A 27,575-nucleotide genomic window follows, 5' to 3' on the forward strand; every position below is an offset into this window, starting at 1 on the left:
TGGACCATTCACGTGTCAAAATATCAATGTATATAAGATCCGCATGATCAATTTATTTTCACTAAAGTAAGGTTAAAATCTTTAAATCAAGTAAGAAATCAACAAAGGAATGAATTTATTATAGATACCATTTGGGTGAAGAAAATGACATTCCAATTAAAATGAAGCATCCGATAACTACTAATTTGGATGTAAAATTTATTAAATTAAAGTATAATAGCAATCTATTTTATTCGAAACAACTCAATTCTCGAAAACCAGTAAAAACCATAAACATAAATCTGTAGAGTCTTGTACAAGGAGCCAAAGCCAATACAATACAACAAGGAATGCAAAACACATAATAAAATCAAATAATACATCACGGAAGAACATAAGAATTTACATATCACGGAAAAAACAAAATAACCAAAGGCAAGTGCATCCATAGAAAAATATCAACAAAGGGCACTCCCGAGGTACCACCTCGTAGTCCCAAAAGTAAATATGCAAGACATGCGGGATTTCCCGAGGTACCACCTTGTAGTCCCAATATAAATATGCAGGGCAGGGGGATCTCTCGGAATACCGTTCCGTAGTCCCAAAGTAAATATGCAGGGCAGGGGGATCTCCCGGAATACCGTTCCGTAGTCCCAAAGTAAATATGCAAGGCAGGGGGATCTCCCGAAATACCGTTCCGAAATCCCAAAGTAAATATGCAGGGTAGGGGGATCTCCCGAAATACAGTTACGTAGTCCCAATGTAAATATGATTTCAACAACTGCACATCAAGTGCTCACATATCATAAATGGCTCATCAAGTGCTAAAATATTTCAACTTGCTACGGAAACCAACAATACATCATTTTCCACAATAAGGAGCCCATGGCTCGACCATAATGTGCACAAAAATCTTAACAAAAATATCTTGGAGTGAACAACTCAACAAAATAATATTTCACATAAATTCAAGGTGGCAATCATACCAAATCATCATATAAAAACAATTTTAACAAACAAGGATCTAGGCATGACAAATAGAGGATTTAATAAGTGTTAATAATTTCCAACTTAATACATAAGGGCGTCTAAGGATTTTAATCAATGAAATTTGCACATATAAACCATGTGCGTACTCGTCACCTCGCATACATGGTTTTCAATTACACAATTTACACATAATACTCAATGCCTAAGGGGTATTTCCCCCACTCGAGGTTAAGCAAGACACTTACCTTATTGAAGTTGTGCCGATATTCCAAAATCGCCTTCTTTCTTGAATTGACCTCCGGACATCTCAAATATATCCAAATTAATTATATCACTTTATTAAAATTCATCGGAAATAATTCCGGATAATAAAATACCAACTTAAAATTTTATTCTAAAACGTCAGTGCGGGGCCCGCCCCTCTGAACCTGACAAAAGTTTTATGAAATCCGAACACCCATTCCGATACGAGTTCAACCATACCAAAATTATCAAATTCCGATAACGGATCGCCTTTCAAATCTTAAATTAAATTCTAGATGATTTCTACCATTTTCAACCCAATTCACTAATTTAGTGATAAAAACAACAATAGGTTCATGTAATTTAACCAAAATCAAGTTAGGAATTCTTACCCCAACGTTTCCCATGAAAAACTCTCGAAAAATCGCATCACCGGAGCTTCCTTAGTCCAAAAATGGAAGAATGAGACGAATTTGGACTTTATTCTGCTACCCAGGGATTTGTTCTTTGCGTTCGCGATGAACAAATTCTCCAACAACCATTTTCAAACACTTCTCAGACAGCCTCTAGTATAATGGTCATAACGTTTTGTACTAATCTCCAAATCACAAATGGTTTAACTTTCTTGAAACTAGACTCAAAGAGCTATAACTTTCATTTGTTGCTCATATCCCCATTCCTTATAGATTGCGAAATATAAGCTTCCAAAGTTAGCCATGTGCAATAGAGATTTCCAAACTCTTCCCAGACAGCTTGTAGTGTATCCACCATAACCTTTGGTACACAACTCCAAATGCCAAATAGTTTGCCTTTCGGAAAACTAGACACAAAGGGATACAACTTTCATTTTTTGATCATCCCCAAATTCCTTATAGATTGCGAGGTATGAGCCTCTAAAGTCAGACGACGAACATCAAAATCTTTCTTCGCGAACGCAAGAGGCTCCTCGCGAACGCAAAGAACAACAACAGAACTAGCAACCAGCAGCATCAAAATACCCAAACTTGGTCCGGAACCATCCCGAATCAAACCCGAGGCCCCTGGGGCCCCGTCCAATCGTACCAACCAGTCCCAATACATAACACGAACCTGCTCGAGGCCTCAAATCACATCAACAACATCAAAGCCATGAATCATACCCCAATTCAAGTCTAATGAACTTTGAAATTTCAGATTCTATATCTTGTGCCGAAACACATCAATTCAATCTGGAATAACTTCAAATTTTGCAGACAAGTCATAATTGACATAACAAAGCTATTCCAATTTCCAGAATCGGATTTCGGCCCCGATATAAAAAAGTCAACCACTCGGTCAAACTTTGCAAAAATTTGACTTTTGCCATTTCAAGCTTAATTCCACTACGGACCTCCAAATAATTTTTCGGATACACTCCTAAGTCCAAAATCACCCAACGGAGCTAACGTAACTGACAGAACTCCATTCCAGAGTCGTCTACACACATTTATGACTATGGACAAAATTCTAAGACTTAAGCTTCCGTTTTAGGGACTAAGTGTCCCAAATCACTTCGAATCATCCGGTAACTGAATCCAACCATGTACGCAAGTCAATACACATAATAAGAAGTTGCTCAAGGCCTTATGCCGCAAGACGGGGCTTAAATTCTTAAAAATGACAAGTCGGGTCATTACAAAAATCTTTGTTAAACATATATTTAACAGATTGAGCGTCAGTTTTTATCAAAAACTTTTGATTGTATAAATCATCTTGGAATTTTAAAACACATTTAATAATAGTTAACATTTCATGAGCCACAGTAGCATAGTTTTTCTGGGCTATAGTCCATTTTCCAGAGTGAAATCTTACCAAGTATTCACAATTATCATTGGGATTTATTTGTTTCAATATCCCACCGTAACCAATATTAGACGCATCCGTCTCGTCAATCTTTTGCCATGCAGGATTAGCAAGGGTTAAACAAGGTAAAGCTTTTACCCTTTGCTTAATATTTTTAACGAAAATGGTATGACTATCAGTCCAAGTTTTTTTATGATCCCTTTTTAGCCTATCATATAATGGGGTCAAATCACGAGACAAATTTTTATAAAAAAGGGATATATAATTTAAACTTCCCAAAAACCTTTGTAACTGAGTTCTATCAGTAATACTATTAGAAAATTTTTGTAACGACCGGACTTGTCATTTTAAGAATTTATGCCTCGTTCAGTGACTTAAGGTCTCGAGCAGCTTTGCAATATGTATTATGACCCGCGGGTGTGGTCGAGTTTGATTTACTGAAGATTCGGAATTAAATTAAAAGAACAATCCTTATTTAGAAACTTGTAACGACCCGGCCGGTCTTTTTGAGTATTACAACCCCGTTTCCCCATTTACTTCTCAAATTGTACTTTACAGTTGTTGTGTGAATTGCCGGGGGTAATTGGTTCGGGTCCAGTGAGGTTTTGGAAGGAATTGGAACACTTAGTTCCAAGGTTTAAAGCTTAAGTTAAAATAGTGACCCGATGCGGACTTATGTGTAAACGACCTCGGATTTGAATTCTAATGATTCCAATAGCTCCGTATGGTGATTTTGGACTTAGGAGCGTCTCCGGAAAATTATTTGGAGGTCCGTAGAGGAATAAGGCTTGAAATGCCGAAAGTTTAATTTTTGAAAAGTTTGATCGTGGGGTTAACTTTTTGATATCGGGGTCAGAATCCGATTCTGAAAATAGGAATACCTCTGTTATGTCATTTATGACTTGTGTGCAAAATTTGAGGTCAATCAGACGTGATTTGATAGGTTCCGGAGTCGTTTGTAGAAATTAGAAATTTCAAAGTTCATTAGGCTTGAATTAGGGTGTAATTCATGGTTTTAGTGTTGTTTTAGGTGATTTGAGGGTTTGACTAAGTTTGTATGATATTTTAGGACTTTTTGGTATATTTGGTTGAGGTCCCGAGGGGCTCGGGTGAGTTTTGGATGGTTAACGGATCATATGTGGCCTTGGTGAGATTACTGATATCTGTTGCTGCATTTTTCGGATTTTCTCTTTCGCGTTCGCGAAGAGGAATTTCAGGCAAGTAGGATTTACTCTTCGCGTTCGTGAGGGGGTCTCACGTTCGCGAATAGGAGTTGGGTTGTGCATCGCATTCACGTTTGGGGTATCGCGTTCGCGAAGGGGAAAAATAATGGGCATGGGTTTTTGCCTTCGTGTTCGCGAAGGGGAGCTCGCGTTCACGAAGAAGGGCTCCGTAAAGTATCGCGTTAGCGAGCAGAGTCTCGCGTTCGCAAAGAGAAAATGTTGGGAAGCACAAAAACATTTTGTGCTTCGTAAACGCGAGGGACCTGTCGCGTTCGCGAAGAAGAGAGGTCTGGACAAAAAGTTTAAGTTCAGAAAATGGGACTTCGTCCCATTTTCGATTTTTAATGATTTGGAGCTCGGATTGAGGCGATTTTTGGGAGATTTTAAGAGGAAATAATGGGGTAAGTGTTCTTAACTCAATATTGGTTAAATTACCCGAATCCATGGTTGTTTTTAACATTTAATTGTTGAATTAAGTTGGAAAAATGTGAAAACCCTCTTGGTTTAATTTGGAGATTTGAGGGTCGAGTTGATGTCGGATTTGAGTAAAATTTATATGGTTGGACTCGTGGTTGAATGGGCATTAATATTTTGTAACTTTCGTCGGATTCTGAGATGTGGGCCCCATGGATGATTTTTGGGGCGTAATTTCGGATTTTGTGGAAATATTAGTATTTTGGTATGGAATTAATTCCTATAAATTTTGTGGGCTGAATCAAATTAATTGTGACTAGATTCGAGCCGTTTGGAAGTTGATACATGCAGAGTGGAATTGCTGGAGCATTGTTTAGCTTGCTCGACATTGGATTCGGCTTGTTCGAGGTAAGTAACTCTTCTAATCTTGGAATTGAGGGTATGAACCCTGAATATATGTATTTCGTAAATTGTTGGGAGGTGACGCATATGCTTGGTGACGGGTGTGTGGGCGTGAACTATAGAAATTGTGACATAATTATTTCTGTGAAATTTTGTAGTTAAATGATCTTGGCATTTTCCATACGATCTTATGAGTTAATGAAATTGAGCAGAAAAGCATATTAAAAATCATGTTGAGGCTATGTGCTAGTATTATTGGGACCCACAGAGGTCATATTGTTGTGAAATATTTATTTTAAATTGAAAATTCACACTCAGTCATATTCATTTCATCGCATATCATATCTCAGTCTCTGTTGTTATTTATTGATACATCATATCATCATTTTGGGCTATTCTCATGACATTGTGAGCCCATGAAAGAGAGACTGGAGAGATTGATGACTGAGGGAGGCCGAGGGCCTGATTGTGAGGATTTTTTTTTGGATCGGGCTGCACGCCGCAGTAGGCCATGTTGGCTTTATATATATTATACTATTGCACGTGAGTTGGCCGTGCGGATCTATATATTATACTATTGCACGTGAGTTGGCCGTGCGGATATATATATTATACTATTGCACGTGAGCTGGCCGTACAACACGTGAATTGGCAGTGCAGATACAGATATTATTATAGTACAAGAGTTGGCCGTGCAGATCCAGATATTATTATAGCACGTGAGTTGGTCGTTCGGATCCGATATTATTATAGCACATGAGTTGTCCGTGCAGCACGTGAGTTGTCAGTGCGGATCCAGATATGATATTACAGCACATGAGTTGTCCGTGTAGTACGTGAGTTGTCCGTGCTTATAGCGATTGGGCTGTAGGAGCCCCTCATGAGTCTGTACACCCCCAGCGAGCACAGTCGACTATAAATAGGGATCGGGCTGCACACCGCAGCAGGTATTGTATAGCGCTAAGTGATTGAGTGTGCTGAGCACAGTGAGAGAGAATGCGAGATAATGAGATTGAGTACTCTGAGAGTGCGAGTACATGAGTGCAATCTCTGAGATACATTGCATTGGCATGCACACATGACATATATGCATAGAGATGTGTTTTTCTCATGATGTACGGGATCGCATTATTCATGATTTCTCTCACATGTTGACAGATGGGCGTAGTGATGAATTTGTTTTACACTGGTTATCTGGGAAAGAAAATGAGATATTTTATTTATCATTGAAATGACTTTTTGAAAAATTACTATTTTCAAACTTATTCATATTTTTGGTAATCTTCGGTATACGATTCGGGTTTTCATTGATGTATTTGAAAGGCAGAACTATTTTCAAATGTCAAGATTTAGCTGAGCCTTTATTCTTGAGTTACTTCTGGTATTACTTGTTTAATATTGTTATGAACTATTGTTGGTTATGGAAGTTGGACTCTGACCTTCGTAGAAGCTCGTCACTACTTTCAACCTACGGCTAGGTTTGTTACTTACTCAGTACATGGGGTCGGTTGTACTGATACTACACTTCTGCATATTACGTGCAGATATTGGTTGCCGTTGTTGCTGTGCTCGATGGTTGCGGGATCTGAAGATGTACCCGCATTCCTATTGTAGTTGCCTCTTGTTCAGGGTAGCTTTAGATTTACAAAAGATCTATTTATGTGTCATTCAAACAGACTATGTATTATTTTATTTCCGCTTTATATACTCTATTCTTACAAGCTCATAATTTGTACTACCAGTTCTTGGGGAGATGTATTGGTTTTAGATATTTTCTTTTAATTAATTTCATTGCAATTGGATAGATGGAAATTGGCTTACCTAACGGGTTGGGTTAGGTGCCATCACGACTAGTTGGATTTTGGGTCATGACAAGGTGGTATCAGAGCCCTAGCTTCATGGGTTCTACAAGTCATGAGCAAGTGTCTAGTAGAGTCTTCCGGATCGGTATGATGATATCCACACTTATCTTCTAGAGGCTACAGGACATTTAGGATATATACTTCCCATCTTTCTTTCCTTACTATGCGGGATTGATTCAGCTTGGGACATAACTCTTTGAATTCTTTCCACGTATTCGTATGCGCACATGAGTGCTCGGTATTAGTTGTGCATCGCCGGCTTGTAATTATATTAATGAGGTTCGAGGTGAGTATTCTGTGTTTTGGTGATGGGCCAGTCTGGAGGACTTGAGGCCATGGTTAGACCGTAGCTTGAGCTCGGTAGCTTCAGGTTTAACCTGTACAATTGGAGTCATATGTCTAGTAATGACCCTACAATAGAATTTGTGGCTCGATGAGTGGTGAAATGGCTTTGTGATAAGTATGATGTAACTGCGGGATGTGTTAAGACGATTTGAATGTGACAAGAAGTGTTTCCTTGAAATGTAAAAGAAGGCCATTGGGTGCTTGATTTTCGTTTTGATGTGACGTACAGTCTCGAGTGTGAATCTTTTGAAGGATCGTACACGATTGTTCAATTTTGGGATAAATTAAATTCTCATGTCTGGTTAGTGAGTTTGGACTCAGATAGACTAAGTGATTGCATAGTAATTATGACTGCGAAAGGGTATATCAAGATACCAATTTGAGGTTAAGCAGGTGAGTTATTTCCTACGGAGTAATCTACGTAAGTGAATTCCATATGATGTGAGTGGAGAGTTTCTTTTCTGCCAGTGGGGCATATGTGTGGAGATTTGAATTTGAATCTGGCTGAGAAAGTTGACTTGAGTGTCAAGAAAATGATTGCGAGCTTAGCGGATGATTTGGGGTATTTTTATGGTTGGCATTGTAGGAGTTTGAGAAGAAGTTTCGTTGAACTGACTGTGGCATTATGACAGTAATAGAGTACTGGTATTGTGAATTATGGAATGTTTTAATCTATGGCTTTGAGCCAAGTGGGGGAGCCTTCTATTGATAATTCAATTTCATGATTATATGTAAAGGTTTAGTTTTGGGTTGAGGCATACTGGTGGGTTAGTTATGACTTACAAAAGTTGAGATCGATGATGGCTCGAATAAGGAAATTCCTGGATACGGGTTATATTACACTTATGAGTATATGAAAATCGTGGGATGAGTGAGTTATTATTTGTGAATGATGTAGTGCGCATGGAGTATGAATTTGATGAGTGGTATTAAAGTAGAGTTACTTCTTTGAGAGTTGTTGTGCTAATGAGGCACGTGTCTTTTGGCCTATTTGGGCGGTGTAATGTGGATTTGAACAAAGGGGGTAATTCTTGAGAAAGTTCTAATGGATTCGATATTTTTGGCGGATTTGTTTGCGGCTAAAATCTGAGATTTAAGTCGGATGGTGTCGAGACTTGTGGCATTTTTGTATACCATTATGGATTTTATATTTTGGTATCAAGAAGGTGAATGAAACGACCTTAGACTCAAATAAGGTATTTTCAGAGGGGGTGTTTCAGTTGTGGTATTTATATGGGTAATTATGATGTGGGGAGACTCTACAGATGTTTTGGTGATAATATTCTTAGGTTTGGTGATGTACATGGTTTGGTCGACTTAGAGGAATTTAGTTCTAATAGCTTGGTTATGTGCTTATGGATTTCAAGGTGTTCTTGATGGTTTCTACCATGATTGGAACCGGATATTTTCTACTGGTGTGAGAAACGTGTTATGTATTGTGATTTCCTCTTGGAAGGAAGCAAGATAAATGTTTCTAACTAACTGGATATGTAATTTACTGGTGACGAGAGTTGACAATGAGATTTTTGTACTTTTCACATGATGGCAAGATAGATGTTATGTGTTGTGCGGAAGTTAGATTTACATGTACAAGGTGGCAGTTCAGTCTTGAAGGAAGGTAACGAAGTTTGGGCAGAATGGTCATGAATTCTTAGACAACATGGGCGGTTCCAAATGAATAGATGAATACGATTACTACTAGGTGTATGAGAAGGGTGCGTATTTCAGAAGATGCATTGTATTTTGACTTATGAATGTTTAATTAGTATTGCGGTACTCACATGGTTGATAGACTGCTGATATTCAAATTTTGCCAAGTGGCACGGAAGAACTTTTAAAGTATTTCTCGTGGGATGATTGTGTATGAGAGAGGTGTTAGGCATTCGGGCGGTAGAGATGGAATCAAATATGGTGATTCGCATGTTCTATGGATTTGGAGATTTGGGAGTTCTCAGGAGCAAATTATTTCATGGTTGTAGACTGTGAAGTTGTGGCCGGAGTTAACCAGATGATAGAATGTATTGTGATTCAGTCATTATGGATTTTCGGAGGGATTTTTATCTATTTGTGGGTAACCCGAGTTGATTTGGGGGTCCATTGGTAGGCCCAATTAAGATATGTATTCTACACCGAGCCAAAAAAGGTTGGTTTCATACTGCTATTGTTGAGGGATGTGTCATTCGATTAATGTTGAACTTATTCGTGTTCTGAAATGATCTGTGAGTTACTCCTTTATGCTACGAGGAGTTGTGATTCATTGGTTATGTGAACAGATAGTGTGGTTCTATTTGAGCTTTATAGCGGACTTTGAGCGTGATGAGCATTTGGGTATTGCATGATTGATTGTGCAATGGTTATGTTCTTTCAGGTTTTATGTGGCATTTTTTTGTCATTTGCCTCTCTGTGGTTATTGATTTTGAGCAGGGTGGCTCGAGGTATATATTATGGACCAGCATTTGGATGGGGTCACGCATTGCAGCGGAGTTATATTAAGGTATGAACCTGGTGTTAGAATCAGGTGATGGTTCTACGGTGTACGATGAATATTCAGCGTTTCGTTGTGGCGGTACTTGTTAATCTGGCGGGGCAGTTCTCTCATTTGAGTTATTTTCCATGACTGGGTACATTTGAATTGTTGCGTATTAGTGCGCGGATGGCACGAGTTATGGTTCTAAGTTATACTGGGGAGGCATGTCTATGGAACATTTGTGTTTAGTAATATAAGGTCATTGGACCTAGAATGGGTACTATTAGGTTTGATTTTGGTATATTCGGGAGTATAATATTGAAAGTCGGCTCAGAAAGGGATTATGGTTCTGGTTGGGGCGAGAGGGCTCCGTGACTTATTGATATGGTAAGTGGTCATGCAATTTCGCATATTTCTTTTATTATCAACAGTGTACGAAGGTTTTGGGATGAGGTTTGGTTCGATATGGGTTTAATACTAGTATGCGGTTGGTTTTGGAGTTGTCACTGCGATTAGGAATGGTGCTACGAGCATGCTAGTTGTGTAATATGTTGGTTGATTATATCCGTCGTTATAGTTATAGCTCGATGCAACTTGTTTGGACTTATACAATGTGTAAATGTAAGATTTGTATCTTAAAAGAAATTCTAAAGGTTGGAAATTAAACTCCAAGGTTTATGGGCTAAGGTTAAATTAATGATTTTTAGTTGTATTATATAGTCAAGCCTATGTGGAATAGGGTGACGTGGGTTCACCCCCGGGTATGTGTGTGGTAAGATGGAACAGTGATTTGATGACTTGGAAACAACTCTTGGCACGTTCGAGGATGAACTTATGTTCAAGTGGGGGAGAATGTAATGACCCGGTCAGTCGTTTTGAGTATTACAACCCCGTTTTCCCATTTACTTCTCAAATTGTACTTTACAGTTGTGTGAATTGCCGGGGGTAATTGGTTCGGTCCAGTGAGGTTTTGGAAGGAATTGGAACACTTAGTTCCAAGGTTTAAAGCTTAAGTTAAAATAGTGACCAGATGCGGACTTATCTGTAAACGACCTCGGATTCGAATTCTGATGATTCCAATAGCTCCGTATGGTGATTTTGGACTTAGAAGCGTGTCCGAAAAATTATTTGGAGGTCCGTAGAGGAATTAGGCTAGAAATCCGAAAGTTTAATTTTGAGAAGTTTGACCGGGGGTTGACTTTTTGATATCGGTGTCGGAATCCAATTCTGAAATTTGGAATACCTCTGTTATGTCATTTATGACTTGTGTGCAAAATTTGATGTCAATCAGACGTGATCTGATAGGTTCCGAAGTCGTTTGTAGAAATTAGAAATTTCAAAGTTCATTAGGCTTGAATTGGGGTGTAATTCATGGTTTTAGCGTCGTTTTAGGTGATTTGAGGGTTCGACTAAGTTTGTATGATGTTTTAGGACTTGTTGGTATATTTGGTTGAGGTCCCGAGGAACTCGGTTGAGTTTTGGATAGTTAACGGATCATTTGTGGCCTTGGTGAGATTGCTGATATCTGTTGCTCCATTTTTCGGATTGTCTCTTTCGCGTTCCCGAGAGGGCCCTCGCGTTCGCGAAGAGGAATTTCAGGCAGGCAGGATTTACTCTTCGCGTTCACGAGGGGGTCTCGCATTTGCAAAGAGGAGTTGGGTTGTGCATCGCATTCGCATTTGGGGTATCGCGTTCGCGAAGGGGAAAAATAATGGGCATGGGTTTTTGCCTTCGCGTTTGCGAAGGGGAGCTCGCGTTCACGAAGAAGGGCTCCGTATAGTATTGCGTTCGCGAGCAGCATCTCGCGTTCGCGAAGATCAAATGTTGGGAAGCATATTTTTTGCTTCGCGAACGCGAGGGACCTGTCGCGTTCGCGAAGAAGAGAGGTCTGGACAGAAAGTTTAAGTTCAGAAAATGGGACTTCGTCCCATTTTCGATTTTTAACGATTTGGAGCTCGGATTGAGGCGATATTTGGGAGATTTTCATAGAAAACAATGGGGTAAGTGTTCTTAACTCAATATTGGTTAAATTACCCGAATCCATGGTTGTTTTTAACATTTAATTGGTGAATTAAGTTGGAAAATTGTGAAAACCCTCTTGGTTTAATTTGGAGATTTGAGGGTCGAGTTGATATCGGATTTGAGTAAATTTTTTATGGTTGGACTCTTGGTAAAATGGGCGTTAATATTTTGTAACTTTCGTCGAATTCCGAGACGTGGGCCCCACAGGTGATTTTTGGGGCATAATTTCGGATTTTGTGGAAATATTAGTATTTTGATATGCAATTAATTCCTATAAATTTTGTAAGCTGAATCAAATTAGTTGTAACTAGATTCTAGCCATTTGGAAGTTGATACACGCAGAGTGGAACTGCTGGAGCATTGTTTAGCTTGCTCGACATTGGATTCGGCTTGTTCGAGGTAAGTAACTCTTCTAATCTTGGAGTTGAGGGTATGAACCCTGAATATATGTATTTCGTAAATTGTTGGGAGGTGACGCACATGCTAGGTGATGGGCGTGTGGGCGTGCACTATAGAAATTGTGACATAATTGTTTATGTGGGATTTTTTAGTTAAATGATCTTGGCATTTTCCATGTGATTTTATGAGTTAATGAAATTGAGCTGAAAAGCATATTAAAAATCATGTTGAGGATATGTGCCTGTATTATTGGGACCCACAGAGATTATATTGTTGTAAAATATTTATTTTAAATTGAAAATTCATACTCAGTCATAATCATTTCATTGCATATCATATCTCAGTCTCTGTTGTTATTTATTGATACATCATATCATATTTTGGGCTATTCTCATGACATTATGAGCCCATGAAAGAGAGACTGGAGAGATTGATGACTGATGGAGGCCGAGGGCCTGATTGTGAGGATATTTTTGGGATCGGGCTGCACGCCGCAGCAGGCCATGTTGGCTTTATATATATTATGCTATTGCATGTGAGTTGGCCGTGCGGATTAATATATTATACTATTGCACGTGAGTTGGCCGTGCGGATATATATATTATACTATTGCACGTGAGTTGGCCGTGCAGCACGTGAGTTGGCCGTGCAGATACAAATATTATTATAGCACGTGAGTTGGCCGTGCAGATCCAGATATTATTATAGCACGTGAGTTGTCCGTGCAGCACGTGAGTTGTCTGTGTTTATAGAGCTTGGGCTGTAGGAGCCCCTCATGAGTTTGTACACCCCCAGTGAGCGCAGTCGACTATAAACAGGGATCGGGCTACACGCTGCAGCAGGTATTGTATAGCGCTGAGTGATTGAGTGTGCTGAGCACAGTGAGAGAGAATACGAGATAATGATATTGAGTACTATAAGAGTGCGAGTACATAAGTGCAATCTCTGAGATATATTGCATTGGCATGCACACATGACATATATGCATAAAGATGTATTTTCCTCATGCTGTACGGTATCAGATTATTCATGATTTCTCTCACATGTTGACAGATGGGCATAGTGATGCATTTGTTTTACACTGGTTATCTGGGAAAGAAAATGAGATATTTTATTTATCATTGAAAGGAATTTTTGAAAAATTACTGTTTTCAAACTTATTCATATTTTTGGTAATCTTCGGTATACGATTCGGGTTTTCATTGATGTATTTGAAAGGCAAAACTATTTTCAAAAGTCATGATTTAGCTGAGCCTTTATTCTTGAGTTACTTCTGGTATTACTTGTTTAATATTGTTATGAACTATTGTTGGTTATGGAAGTTGGACTCTGACCTTGGTAGAAGCTCGTCACTACTTTCAACCTACGGCTAGGTTTGTTACTTACTCAGTACATGGGGCCGATTTTACTGATACTACACTTTTGCACATTGCGTACAGCTTCATATCCGGGGGCTGCTCTATGGGGTACGACTTCAAGGAGAAGGCCTCTAGCCAACAGGACCTAGGTGAGAGAGCATGGAGATACATATGCTCCGTCATCGAATAAACCCTACCTGTAGTCCGAGTGGACTGTAAATGAGAGGGTAAGGACATGGTCATTTCCGGGCCCGATGACAATATTACCACTCACGTGAAGGGTATCTGAGTGTTTACACTTACCTCTTCATGCTCGCCCTGGTGGACCCCATAGTCCTTGCTTTATGCAAAAGGTACGTGGTGTGCCTTGGGCAAATCCACCCGTGCTTTTGGAGGATCATGATCCTCTTACGCCATTTTGTGAACAACACCAAATCCCCTAGGTTCACCCTCGACCATCTACTCCACCTGTACAGTCCTCGAATTTTTTGAGGGAGACTAATCAAACTCGTTCGCCAAGCAAGCAAGGCTCCTTTTTTGAGCATCGATGAGGACCGACACCGAGGCTGGCAGGGGAGGTTCGTTCGGGTGAAAATCAAAGACCTGATTCCCCCGGCGTTTTAACGTTCCCCGAGGAGTGGAATGCATCCCGTAAGTATTGTCTTTCTTGGGTATTTCTTTATTTTTATTATTTATCTCATTGCATGTGTTTGTGGTCGTGCAACTGTTGCCTAAGTTCCTGATGCAATTCCCTGGTTCAAGGAGTGGATTGAGGGGATCTACAAGTAGATGCTGTACTCTGAGCACGCATGGTGCAAACTTTCGAAGGGCAAATAGGAGGCCCGTTCTCATGGTGACGTTCTCCCCTGAATAGTTATTCCCACACCCTTAAATTACAAAGTGCTAACCCTTTCTCTTTTCTTACAGGTCTGCCTAAGACCACCGAACTAAGGCCGCTGGATGAGGATGAGGATCCGTCCTTACTTGCCGAGACCTCCGTTTTGGGGCAGCTCGGGGCTTCCACGAAGGAGGAGAAGAAGAAGAAAAAGAGAAAGTCCTCAGCTTCCCCAAACCCCGAGGCGAAGAGAAAGAAGAGAGCAACCACCCGGGGCCAGAAGCCAAAGAAGAGCACCAAGTCTAGGGTACCGGATCCTGACTCTCTGTAGCGGCTCAGGAACGAGCCTGAAGAAGACGACCTCTTCGTTGCTCAAGGGTCAACCCTTAATGAGGGGGAGCAGGCGAGGACCGGGAAAGAGAAGCATGAGGTCGATTCCCCTCTAACTAGGGAACCTAAGGGAGAGATGGAGGTTGAAGCCTCTCAAGAAGCCGCTTCTGTTCCGAAGGAGGCGACTAGTGTCATTGACATTGTGGAGATGCCCTCCTATACCGAGTCCATACTCAAAGAGGCTCGAGCGGGCAAATAAAGGTCAAGTGAGGGAGCGTAGGGTCCAGATGATGCCCTCAACAAGTTTTTCGACGGCATGGACATGGCCGCCCTAGAGGATATTTTCGGTCTTGGACTCTTGGAGGTACCGAAGAAGGATGTGCCCTCGGGAGCTGGCGGGCTGAGTTCGAGCCCTAAACTAGTGAAGAAATTTCCCGCTCTGAGCGTGGACCCTGAGCACAAGGGAACGACCGTTCTCACAATCCCAGAGGATGACCGGGTCTTGTGTGCTTCGGTGGGCATAGACAGCTACCTCCGATGTGTGGTGACTGAGGAGGACCAGGAAAAGATGAACGAGATGGGCACATCAAGTCTCTTCAACGAAGCTTAATAGGCACTGAACCGGGTAAGACTTTAACCCTTTTGTACCCCTTTGTGAATCCCACTTAGGTTTTTGATGTCCCATACTAATTTTGTTGTTTCACAGGCTTTAGTGTTTTACCATGAAAGCTTCCTCGTGTACCGCTTGGAGATTAGCCAACTCGAGTTCGAGCTCAAACGTGCTCGATGGTTGCGGGATCTAAAGATGTACCTGCGTTCCTGTTGTAGCTGCCTCTTGTTCAGGGTAGCTTTAGATTTATAAAAGCTCTGTTTATGTATTATTCAAACAAACTATGTATTATTTCATTTACACTTTGTATACTCTATTCTTAGAAGCTCATGATTTATACTACCAGTTCTTGGGGAGATGTATTGGTTTTATATATTTTCTTTTAATCATTTTCGTTGCAATTGGATAGATGGAAATTGACTTACCTAACGGGTTGGGTTAGGTGCCATCATGACAAGTGGGATTTTGGGCCGTGACAAAACTTAAATGGAAAGAGTTGACTGGAGAGTTGACTTTTGAGTAAACGACTCCAGAATGGAATTTTGATGATGTCAATAGCTCCGTATGGTGAGTTTGGACTTAGGAGTGTGTCTGGATAGTTATTTGGAGGTCCGTAGTGGAAGTAAGCTTGAAATGGCGAAAAAATTTGAATTTTGAAAAGTTTGACTGGGGGGTTGACTTTTTGATATTGGGGTCGAAATCTTATTCTGAAAATTTGAATAGCTTCGTTATGTTATTTATGACTTGTGTGCAAAATTTGAAGTCATTCCGGATTGATTTGATATGTTTCGGCAAAAGATATAGAATTTGAAAGTTCAAAGTTCATAGATTTTGATTTGAGGTGCGATTCGTCGTTTTGATGTTGTTTGATATGATTTGAGGCCTCGAGTAGGTCCGTGTTATGTTATGGAACTTGTTGATATGTTCGGCTGGGGTCCCGAGGACTTCGAGTGAGTTTCGGATGCTTAACGGATCGAATTTGGATTTGGAGGAGGAGCTGAAGCAGCTTGGCTGCTGGTGTGATCGCACCCGCGCGAAAAAGGGCCGCAGGTGCGAGCTAGCGGATGTGAGGAATAATTCGCAAAAGCGAAAATGCATGGGCTGTCCAGGCACCGCGGGTGCGAAAAAAATCACCGCGGGTGCGAAGTAATCATCGCGGGTGCGAAGACCGCAAGTGCGGAGATATCATCGCGGGTGCGAAGACCGCAGGTGCGAAGATATCATCACGGGTGCGAAGACCACAGGTGCGAAGGAATCACCGCGGATGCGAAGACCGCAGGTGCGAAGAAATCACCGCGTGTGCGAAAATCCTGGACAGAATGTTAAAAACAGAGGGGTTCCGAGTTTTGCCATTTTTGGGCATTCAAGCACGATTTTTGGGTCGATTTTGAGAGAGAATTCAAGGGAAACTTGAGGTAAGTAACTTGTGATCATTTCTACTCCATAATATTGAATTATCATCGACTAATCCGACTAGATTACATGTTTTGAGGTGTAAATCGGGGGTTTGATCTTTGGGAATTGAAAATAAGATTTGAAGATTTGGAGGTTGAGTTGAGGTCAGATTTTGGTAAAATTGGTATGGTTAGACTCGTGGTTGAATGGGCTTTCGGATTTTGTTACTTATGTCGGGTTTCGAAATATGGGCCCCACAGTCGATTTTTGAGCTAATTTCGGATTTTTTGTTGAAAGATTATTATTTTCTTATGGAATTAATTCCAATAAATTTTATTGACTGAATCGAATTATTTGTGGCTAGATTCGAGGTATTTGGAGGTCAAATTCAAGCAAGAAGGTGATTATGGAATATTGGCATAACTTTAAAAAGGTAAGTATCTTGCCTAACCTCGAGTGGGGGAATTATTCCTTAGGCATTGAGTCTTATGTGGAAATTGTATAATTGAAAACCATATACGCGAGGTGACGAGTACGTACTTGGTTTATATGTGTAAATTATATCGGTTGAAATTCGTAGACGCCCTTAAGTATTAAGTTGGAAAATTGTCGTAACTTATTAAATCCCTTATTTGTCATGCCCCATTCTTTGTTTGCCGAGGTTGTTTTTATAGGATAAATTGGTGTGATTGTCACTTGACTTTTATGTGAACTTTGTGTGTGTTTGAGTTGCCATTCTTTTATGGAAAACACTTTCATTATTGATTTTACCTACAAATAATTAAAATTGAAAATTTAGTTAATAAGATGAATTACTTTTCAGTTCACGTTGTGGAAAATTTGTATTGAATTATAAAGGCCGTGAATCATATTGAGGCAAAGTGCCAAATTGTGAAATATTATTCGGTTGAGTTGTTCACTCCCAAACATTTTGTTAAGACGTTGTGCACATTATGATCGAGTCATGGCTCCTTATTGTGGAAAAATAATGTGTTGTTGATTTCTGTGGCAAGTTGTAATATTTGAGCGCTTGATGTGCAATTTATGATATGTTGTAATAATTGAGCACTTGATGTGCAATTTGTGATATGTTGTAATATTTGAGTACTTTATGTGCAATTTGTGATATGTTGTAATATTTGAGCACTTGATGTGCAATTTGTGATATGTTATAAGATTTGAGCACTTGATGTGCAATTTGTAATATGTTGTAATATTTGGGCACTTGAGGTGCAAGTTGTATTATGCTGTGATATTTGGGCACTTGAGGTGTGATTTGTGAAATATTGTGATATTGATACGCATGCGGTGAGATAAGGGTGACTTGAAATGCATTACTAGTAGGGGAACTACTAGAAGTCATACGGTGATATTAGGTCAGGTTGTTGAAATGCATGCGGTGAGATAAGGGTGGCTTAAAACGCGTGGCTAGTAGGGGAACTACTAAAACCAATGCGGTGTGATAAGGATGGCTAAAATGCGGAATGCCATTTCGGGAAAAATAATTTCTTTAAAAATTAAATATGAAGGATCCCGCGGTGATATAAGAAAATGAGATATTGTGAATTTATTTATGATTTGGGACTACGAGGCAGTACCTCGGGAGTACCCTATTGATATTTCTTTATTTATGTTCCTGTCTTGCCGATTTTGTTTCATTGAATATGTAAATTCTTGTCCTCTTCCGTGATGTACTAGTTGACTTTATTATCATGTGTTTTGTGTTCCTAGTTATATTGTGTTGGCTTTGACTTTTTAGCACGTGACCCTGAAGAAGTATATTTTTGGGTTTTCTTACTGATTGTTGATGATTGAGTTGATTTAAATAAATAGGAATTATTATTTTATTTTTAAATTAAATAGTTTTACAACCAAACCAGTAGTTTATCTGATGCCTTAATTTAAGTGAAATGTTACTTTCTTCACCCCAAATGAATTCTAAAAATAAATTCAATTCTTTGATGATTTCTTACTTGATTTAAAAATTTTAAACTCACTTTAGTGGAAATAGATTGATCATGTGGATCTTATATACATTGAGGATAAGTGCAGTTGAGATATGAATTGAGGGCACGAGGTGCCGGGGAAACATGATGATTTAATTATGGGCACGATGTGCCGTGGAAATATGAAAATGGGCTGAGACCCGTGTTTACGAAAAATATGAAAATGGGTTGAAACTCGTATTTTTTTTATGATTATGAAATAAGGTATCACATGGTGACTTTTTAATTGAAAGAATTATATTCAAAATATTTATTTGGAAGGATTTTTATTCAAAAAGAATTATATGAAGGAATTATATGTGAAAGACATTTATTTGAAGGACTCGATTTAGTTGTGTCACGACCCAATTTCCCCTCCGTTTGGGTATCGTGATGGCACCTAGTCTTAAGAACTAGGTAAGCCTAACAATAATTAAAACAACAATATTATTTAAATAGAATCTCTTATAGTTCCCAAAATCGGTAGTACAAGTCATAAGCTCTATAAAGTGTTTTCTAGAAAATTTCTAAATACAACTGTCCAGAAATAAGAATAAACAGTACAAAACGAAAAGTTCAAGGTGACTCCGAAGCCTGCGAACGCAGCGGCAGGTTTACCTTGAGTCTCCGCAACAACAATCCACACAGCTAGCTAACGAACAATTACCTGGATCTGCACCAAAACAATGTGCAGAAGAGTAGCACAGCAGTGCCCAGTAAGTATCAAGACTAACCTCGGTGAAGTAGTGACGAGAATTAGTCAAGACACCCACTGGTCTAATAAATTGAACAAGCATAAGTATAGGGATGACAGAACATGACATCTATCTAAGGACCCCGCGATATGGCTAACAACATAGCAACTGCAATAAGGAAGGAAAAACAGGAAGTAACAGCGGAACACCAGAATAAGACACAGAAGAATGAACGAAAACACAACCCAAATCCAGAAATCACAATACAGTAAAGGCAAGTAGTAACTCAGCAGCTGCAATAGTTTTCACATCAGGTCTCAGCCAACAACCCCAATAAGTTAGTCAAATCCTTCAAGTGTAAAATTTCACCCATAAGTTTTTTTTTTAAATTGAGATCCTTAGAATATAATCCTTTCCAATAAGAAATTATTTTTGAAATATACTTACTTCAAATAAATATCTTTCAAACATAGTTCTTTCAAGATAAAACCTTTCAAATATAAACTCTTCAAGTAATATCCTTCGAGTATAAGTCACCCTGTGACACCTAAGCATGGAAGATTAGCAGCTCCGAATACAGATATAACCACAGGGGAAATCTACCGGGATACCGTCCCGTAGTCCCGAATTAATTATGCAAGACAGTGGGATCTCCCGGAATACGTCCGTAGTCCCAATTTAAATATGCAGTGCTGGGGGATCTCCCGAAATACGCCTGTAGTCCCAAAATAAATATGCAGTGGTGGGGATCTCCCGGAATACGTCCGTAGTACCAAAGTAAATATGCAAGACAGGGGGATCTCCCGGAATACGTCCGTAGTCCCAAATTAAATATGTAGTGCTAGGGGATCTCCCAGAATACGTCCGTAGTCCCAATTTAAATATGCAGTGCTGACAATAGAGATAACAACTATAACACGACAGAAACCTCGTACATTACCACAATGATTACAAAAGCAACAATGACAGAAATGCAAGGTACGACGAGCAAATCAACTCAAGAATTTAAATCACAAGATTGGTAGAACTCATTCACAAGGAATAACCACAGTAAAGAATGCTAGGCACAAGGAGAACAGCTTAACAAGGGAAAACAAAACAAAAATGTAGCAACAATTCCACAATATTCAAGTCAACAATAAGAAGCCAACACGAGTCAAATAGTTCCAAATAATGGCAAGTCAACTAAGATATAGGTTATCTAAACTCCTTTTGAGGTTGAGCAATTACGAGAAAATTTCAACAATTCAAGTAAGGATAAGCATTGGAAGATAATCATAACTCCAATTAAGACTAAACAATTATAGGATGAGAAAATAATGATTTCAATTAAAGATAAGCAATTATGAAAAATATAGCACGACGATAGAAGAGGTAAAATATTTGGTTAAGTCGAATAAGGGTCAAATAGACAGTAAGAGTGAATCCTAAAGTAATTATCTCTAATCAAAGCATGTAGAGGTCAAACTAGCAAATAGGAATTCAAACGTATCAAAAACAACATCATACACAGTGAATATAAGGACATAAGAACCCTAAAAGGTAAACTTTCCACAAATAAGTCTGAGCACGCACTCGTCACCTCGCGTACACAGACTACGATCAACATAGATGACTCAAATCCTAAGGGGTAGTTCCCCCACACAAGGTTATGTAAGATACTTACCTCGAGTCAAGCTCAATCAATCCGTAAGAATGCCCTTTCCACGAATATCTAGCTCTGAATGGCCCAAATATAGCCAAAAGCAATTACATATCATATTTACAATCATAATAGACTCATCTAATTAATTAAATCAATACTTTAACAAAAATTCCGAAATTCACCCTAAAAAGTCGACACGGGCCCACGTCTCGAAATCGGGTAAAAGTCATAAAATATGAAAGCTCATTCACTCACGAGTCTAACCATATCGAATTTACTAAAATCTGACACCAAAATCTCGATCAAAACCCCAAAATTTGGCCTAAGAACTTTTCTCAATATTTTCACCCCAAATCCGAAATTAAACGATAAATTCTAGCATAGATTAGTGGAATAAGGAAGTTAAGAATCATTACACAAACACTTCCTCCAAAAATCTCTCCAAATTCCGCCTTATACCGAGCTTTCAATCAAATTTGTGAAGTGAACTTCAAACCCTCGAATCTGTCCCTTTTCTGCCCAGTTATTCCGCATCTGCGGACCTTGGGTCGCACCTGCGATGCCGCACCTGCGGAATTTCCTTTGCAGGTGCAGAAATGACTTAAGAGGGCTGGGTCCGCTTCTGCAGAAAAAGGGCCGCACCTGCGAGTGCACGCCTGCGGACTATTGTCCGCTTCTGCGATCTCCTCCGCGCTTGCGATCACGCACCTGCTGTCTCTCCACCGCAGGTGCGAAAATGACAGATGCCTGAAGACTTCAGCAGCAACACAAATCCAACTTTTGATCCGTTAAGCACTCAAAACTCACCCGAGCCCCCCCCGGGACCTCAACCAAACATACCAACCAATCCTAAAACAGCATAAGAACTTAGTCGAGCCCTCAAATCACATCAACTAATGCTAAAATCACGAATCCCCTTCCAATTCAAACTTGAAGAGCTTGAAACTTTAAATTCCTATAACCGATGCCGAAACCTATCAAACCACGTCCGAATGACCTCAAGTTTTACACACAGGTCACAAATGACACTACGAACTCATAACCACTTTTGGAAATCCATTCCGAGATCGATATCAAAATTTCCACTATCGACCGAAATCGCGAAAAATCAAACTTTCGCCAATTCAAGCCTAAATCTACTACAGACCTCCAAAACTCATTCCGGACACGCTCCTAAGCTCAAAATCACTCAACGGAGCTAACGGAGTCGACAGAATTCCATTACGGATCCGTCTTCACACAGTTCTGACTACGGTCCAAATTCTAAGACTTAAGCTCTCATTTAGGGACTAAGTGTCCCAAATCACTTCGAATCACCCGATAATTGAATTCAACCACGCACGCAAGTCAAGGCACCTAATACGAAGCTGCTCAGGGCCTTATGCCGCCGGACAGGACTTAAATTCTAAAAACGACCGGCCGGGTCGTTACATCCTTCCCCTCTTAAACAAACGTTATTCCTCGAACGTGCTAAGAATCGCCTCGAAGTCTTCAATCACCGAAAGAACATAGTCAACATACACCCGTGGGGGACCCCACGTCACCCCAATCCAAATAAGACTAACGACACCATCCCAACTGTAATTTATCCTTTCTATCAACACCGATAAGCCTTAGAGTCAAAATTCTCACCTTCCATTTGTCTTCAAAAGACCTGATTCTAAATCCATAACCGATATCAGTCTCAACCAGCTGTAACAACTCATACCTACACCCACAAGTATGACCGCACAAAAAGACACACCACACATAGGCCCATAATAACATTTCTGATCACAATAGCTGGCCGAAATCAAAACCATCACCGACAATTAGCCTCATATCCGTTAGAACCCTGTTTCAACCTCCACAACACTGACAACGATGCAAGAAACATGAAGACCTCTTAACTATACACCCGAATCAACAAGTCACAACTAACACCACCGGGCACATACCCCACACGCTAAAACACAAGAAGCACATAACGAGAATGACTGAATACGTAAAGAGAAACACATAAGAGAAATATCAAACAAGCCCGACAGACACAACTCTCTAATAGTACCATACTACGAATCAATTTTAAATAGGAAAAATCAAAGTATATGAACAAATTACAAGAATCTCATCCTGATATAACTTCCACCGCGGCACGCAGCCCGGCTCAAACATATCAAATCACCTGGAATCGCGATTGTCTCACCCTCAACTCTAAATTACAAGTTGAATACACATCATACCAACGGAAATATTTCACTAATTCAATTCTGCCAATAAAATCACAACACTTGCTAAACCCTTACCCCGATAGAGTATCAAATTACAAATCGTAACCAATTTACTTAGGAATCTCATCAAACCTGCCATAATGGACAACATGAATTCGCTTCTAGTCTCGAAACTTTCGATAATGAATAAAAACAAACGATAGACACGGGCTACCACTCATAGAGTCTCCCAATAAGGGTAAACACCTAAACATAATACTAAGTCATGAACTCACCCATATGTGGGACGAAAAATAGGGGAACTCGCCCCGATGAGCAGAACCAAATCAAAATACGAATGGTGCCCCTCTGTAACAAATCAAAAGCATAGTTGTATGACATCATCTGGCGTAGTGGCCTCAAGCATATTATAAGAAACATATCAATGGGTCGGGCCTTCCCCTCTTGGGCGCCCTCAACTCGCCTGAATCCGCTGTGACACACCTGTCCGGAGTCTAGGACAATCTCTTACCCTGTGGCTGGTATCTCCACACTCGAAGCAAACTCTCTGCTGACGTAGCTGTGGGAACTATGCGGTATGGGTACTCTGAGACCCATGAGCACCTGAGATACTGTGCGAAGCCTGAAGTGCAAACCGAACTTGCTGACCCACAAAACCTCTACCATGTCGTACCCTGCCTCCAAAATAAGGACCAGTAGATCTCTCCGGTCTATGAGGCCTCCTCACCTCCCTATCCTCTCTCTCCTAATCTCACCTGTACTCTCTCTCATTGCCCTGCAGGTCCTATATACGGCGACCGATCCCTACCACCTGCTGAAACGAAACATCTGACTCTAACTCCCGAACCATACCGAACCGAATATCATGTCTGAGTCCCTCAATGAATCTACAGACACATTCTCTAACTGTATCTCACGGCATACTATGACACTGACATAGTGCCCTAGCGCAGCTGCTCAAACTCCGTGCGCCACGCATCTCGACCGGACTGAGGTACAAACTCTCTCAGGAACATCTATGAAAATTGAACCCATATAAGTGAAGTTAACTCGGCTGGGCTGCCCATCTCATATGCCCGCCACCACTGATAAGTTGTTCCCTTAAGCTGGAACGTAGTGAAAGCAACACGACTCGTCTCAACAATATTAATAGTGCGGAGGATGTTATGGCATTCCTCCAGAAAACCATGTGCACTCTCTGAAGCCAAACCGCTGAATGTAGGAGGGTTATACCTCTTGAACCTTGCAAATCTAAGTTTCCCTTCCTCGGATGCTGCTGCTCTGACCATAAGCTAAACTGGTACCATGGCCTGTGTTACCATGACACCTGGAACCTGACCAACGTGAACTCGCTGCTCTGGAGTGTGGGCGGCGGGAGTCTGGGCTCCTTCCCCGGTCTGTGAAGTAACTGATGCAACCAAAATATCCCCGCCTGAGCCAATATACCAAACATGCTCAGGAACTGTGCTAAAGCCTCCTGAAGTCCGAGGGTAATAGCAGGCGCCTCCAGTTCTTGCCCCCAACTGGAACTACTAGCGGCCCCCTAACTGCTTCTCTGGTAGGTGCCCTAGATGCGACACGTGCTCCTCGTCGGCCTCTGCCTCTAACCATAGCGGCATCTACTCCGGGGGTAACATCATCAGGAACCGCAGCTCGTGTCCTCACCATTTGTGAGAGAATGGAATGGTAAATTTCAAACTTCAAGATCAATGAACTCGCATGATAGGAATGAAGGAGGTGAAATTGTCCTAATAGTTCCGTAGCCTCTCGAAGATAAGTACAGACGTATCCGTACCGATCTGCAAGACTCTACTAAACTCGCTTATGACTCTAGCACCTATGAACCTAGGGTTCTGATACCAACTTGTCACGACCCAATTTCCCCTCCTTTTGGGTATCGTGATGGCACCTAGTCTTAAGGACTAGGTAAGCCTAACAATAATTAAAACAACAACATTATTTAAATAGAATCTCTTATAGTTCCCAAAATCTGTAGTACAAGTCATAAGCTCTATAGAGTGTTTTCTAGAAAAATTCTAAATACAAATATCCAGAAATAAGAATAAACAGTGCAAAATGAAAAGTTGAAGGTGACTATGAAGCCTGCGAACGCAGCGGCAGGTTTACCTTGAGTCTCCACAACAACAGTTCACATAGCTAGCTAACGATCAATTACCTGGATCTGCACCAAAAAGAATGTACAGAAGAGTAACATGAGCACACCACAGCGATGCACAGTAAGTATCAAGACTAACCTCGATGAAGTAGTGACAAGGACTAGTCAAGACACCTACTAGTCTAATTAACTGAACAAGCATAAGTATAGGGATGACAGAACATGACATCTATCTAAGGACCCCGTGATATGGCTAATGACATAGCAACTGCAATAAGGAAGGAAAAACAAGAAGTAACAGCGGAACACCAGAATAAGACACAGAAGAATGAACGAAAACACAACCCAAATCCAGAAACCATAATACAGTAAAGGCAAGTAGTAACTCAGCAGCTGCAATAGTTTTCACATCAACCCCAATAAATTAGTCAAATCCTTCAAGTGTAAACTTTCACCCGTAAGTTTTTTTTTTTTTAAATTGAGGTCTTTAGAATATAATCCTTTCCAATAAGAAATTATTTTTTGAAATATACTTCCTTCAAATAAATATCTTACAAACATAGTTCTTTCAAGATAAAACCTTTCAAATATAAACTCTTCAAGTAATATCCTTCGAGTATAAGTCACCCTGCGACACCTAAGCATGGAAGATTAGCAACTCTGAATACAGGTATAACCATAGGGGAAATCCACCGGGATACCGTCCTGTAGTCCCGAATTAATTATGCAAGATAGGGGGATCTCCTGGCATACGTCCTTAGTCCCAATTTAAATATGCAGTGCTGGGGACTGCCGGAATACGTCTGTAGTCCCAATTTAAAGATGCAGTGCTGGGGGATCTCCCGAAATACGTCCGTAGTCCCAAAATAAATATGCAGTGCTGGGGGATCTCCCGGAATACGTCTATAGTCCCAAAGTAAATATGCAAGATAGGGGGATCTCCCGGAATACATTCGTAGTCCAAAATTAAATATGCAGTGCCGGGGGATCTCCCGGAATACGTCTGTAGTCCCAATTTAAATATGCAGTGCTGACAACATAGATAACAACTATAACACGACAGAAACCTCGTACATCACCACAATGAGTACAAAAGCAACAATGACAGAATTGCAAGGTACGACGAGCAAATCAACTCAATAATTTAAATCAGAAGAACGTTAGAACTCATTCACAAGGAATAACCATAGTAAAGAATGCTAGGCACAAAGAGAATAACTTAAGAAGGGAAAACAAAACAAAAATGTAGCAACAATTCAACAATATTCAAGTCAACAATAAGAAGCCAACACGAGTCAAATAGTTCCAAATAATGGCAAGTAAACTAAGATATAGGTTATCTAAACTCCTTTTGAGGTTGAGCAATTACGAGGAAAATTCAACAATTCAAGTAAGGATAAGCAGTGGAATATAATCATAACTCCAATTAAGACTAAACAATTATAGGATGAGAAAATAATGATTTCAATTAAAGATAAGTAGTTATAAAAAATATAGCACGACGATAGAAGAGGTAAAATCTTTGGTTAAGTCGAATAAAGGTCAAATAGACTGTAAGAGTGAATCCTAAAGCAATTATCTCTAATCAAAACATGTAGAGGTGAAACTAGTAAATAGGAATTCAAACATATCAAAAACAACATCATACACAGTGAATATAAGGACATAAGAACCCTAAAAGGCCAACTTTGCACAAATAAGTCCAAGCACGCGCTCGTCACCTAGCGTACATAGACTACAATCAACATAGATGACTCAAATCCTAAGGGGTAGTTCCCCCACACAAGGTTAGACAAGATACTTACCTTGAGTCAAACTCAATCAATCCGTAAGAATGCCCTTTCCACGAATATCCGGCTCTGAATGGCCCAAATCTAGCCAAAAGCAATTACATATCATATTTACAATCATAATAGACTCATCTAATTAATTAAATCAATACTTTAACAAAAATTCCGAAATTCGACCTAAAAAATTGACACGGGCCTACGTCTCGAAATCGGGTAAAAGTCATAAAATACGAACGCTCATTCACTCACAAGTCTAACCATATCGAATTTACTAAAATCTGACACCAAAATCTCTATCAAAACCCCAAAATTTGGCATAGATTAGCTCATTCTCAATATTTTCACCCCAAATCCGAATTTAAACGATGAATTCTAGCATAGATTAGTAGAATATAACCATAAGGGAGTTAAGAATCATTACCCAAACACTTTCTCTAAA

This window comes from Nicotiana tomentosiformis, chromosome 2 (assembly GCF_000390325.3).
Source record: "Nicotiana tomentosiformis chromosome 2, ASM39032v3, whole genome shotgun sequence".
NCBI classification, from domain to species: Eukaryota; Viridiplantae; Streptophyta; class Magnoliopsida; order Solanales; family Solanaceae; genus Nicotiana; species Nicotiana tomentosiformis.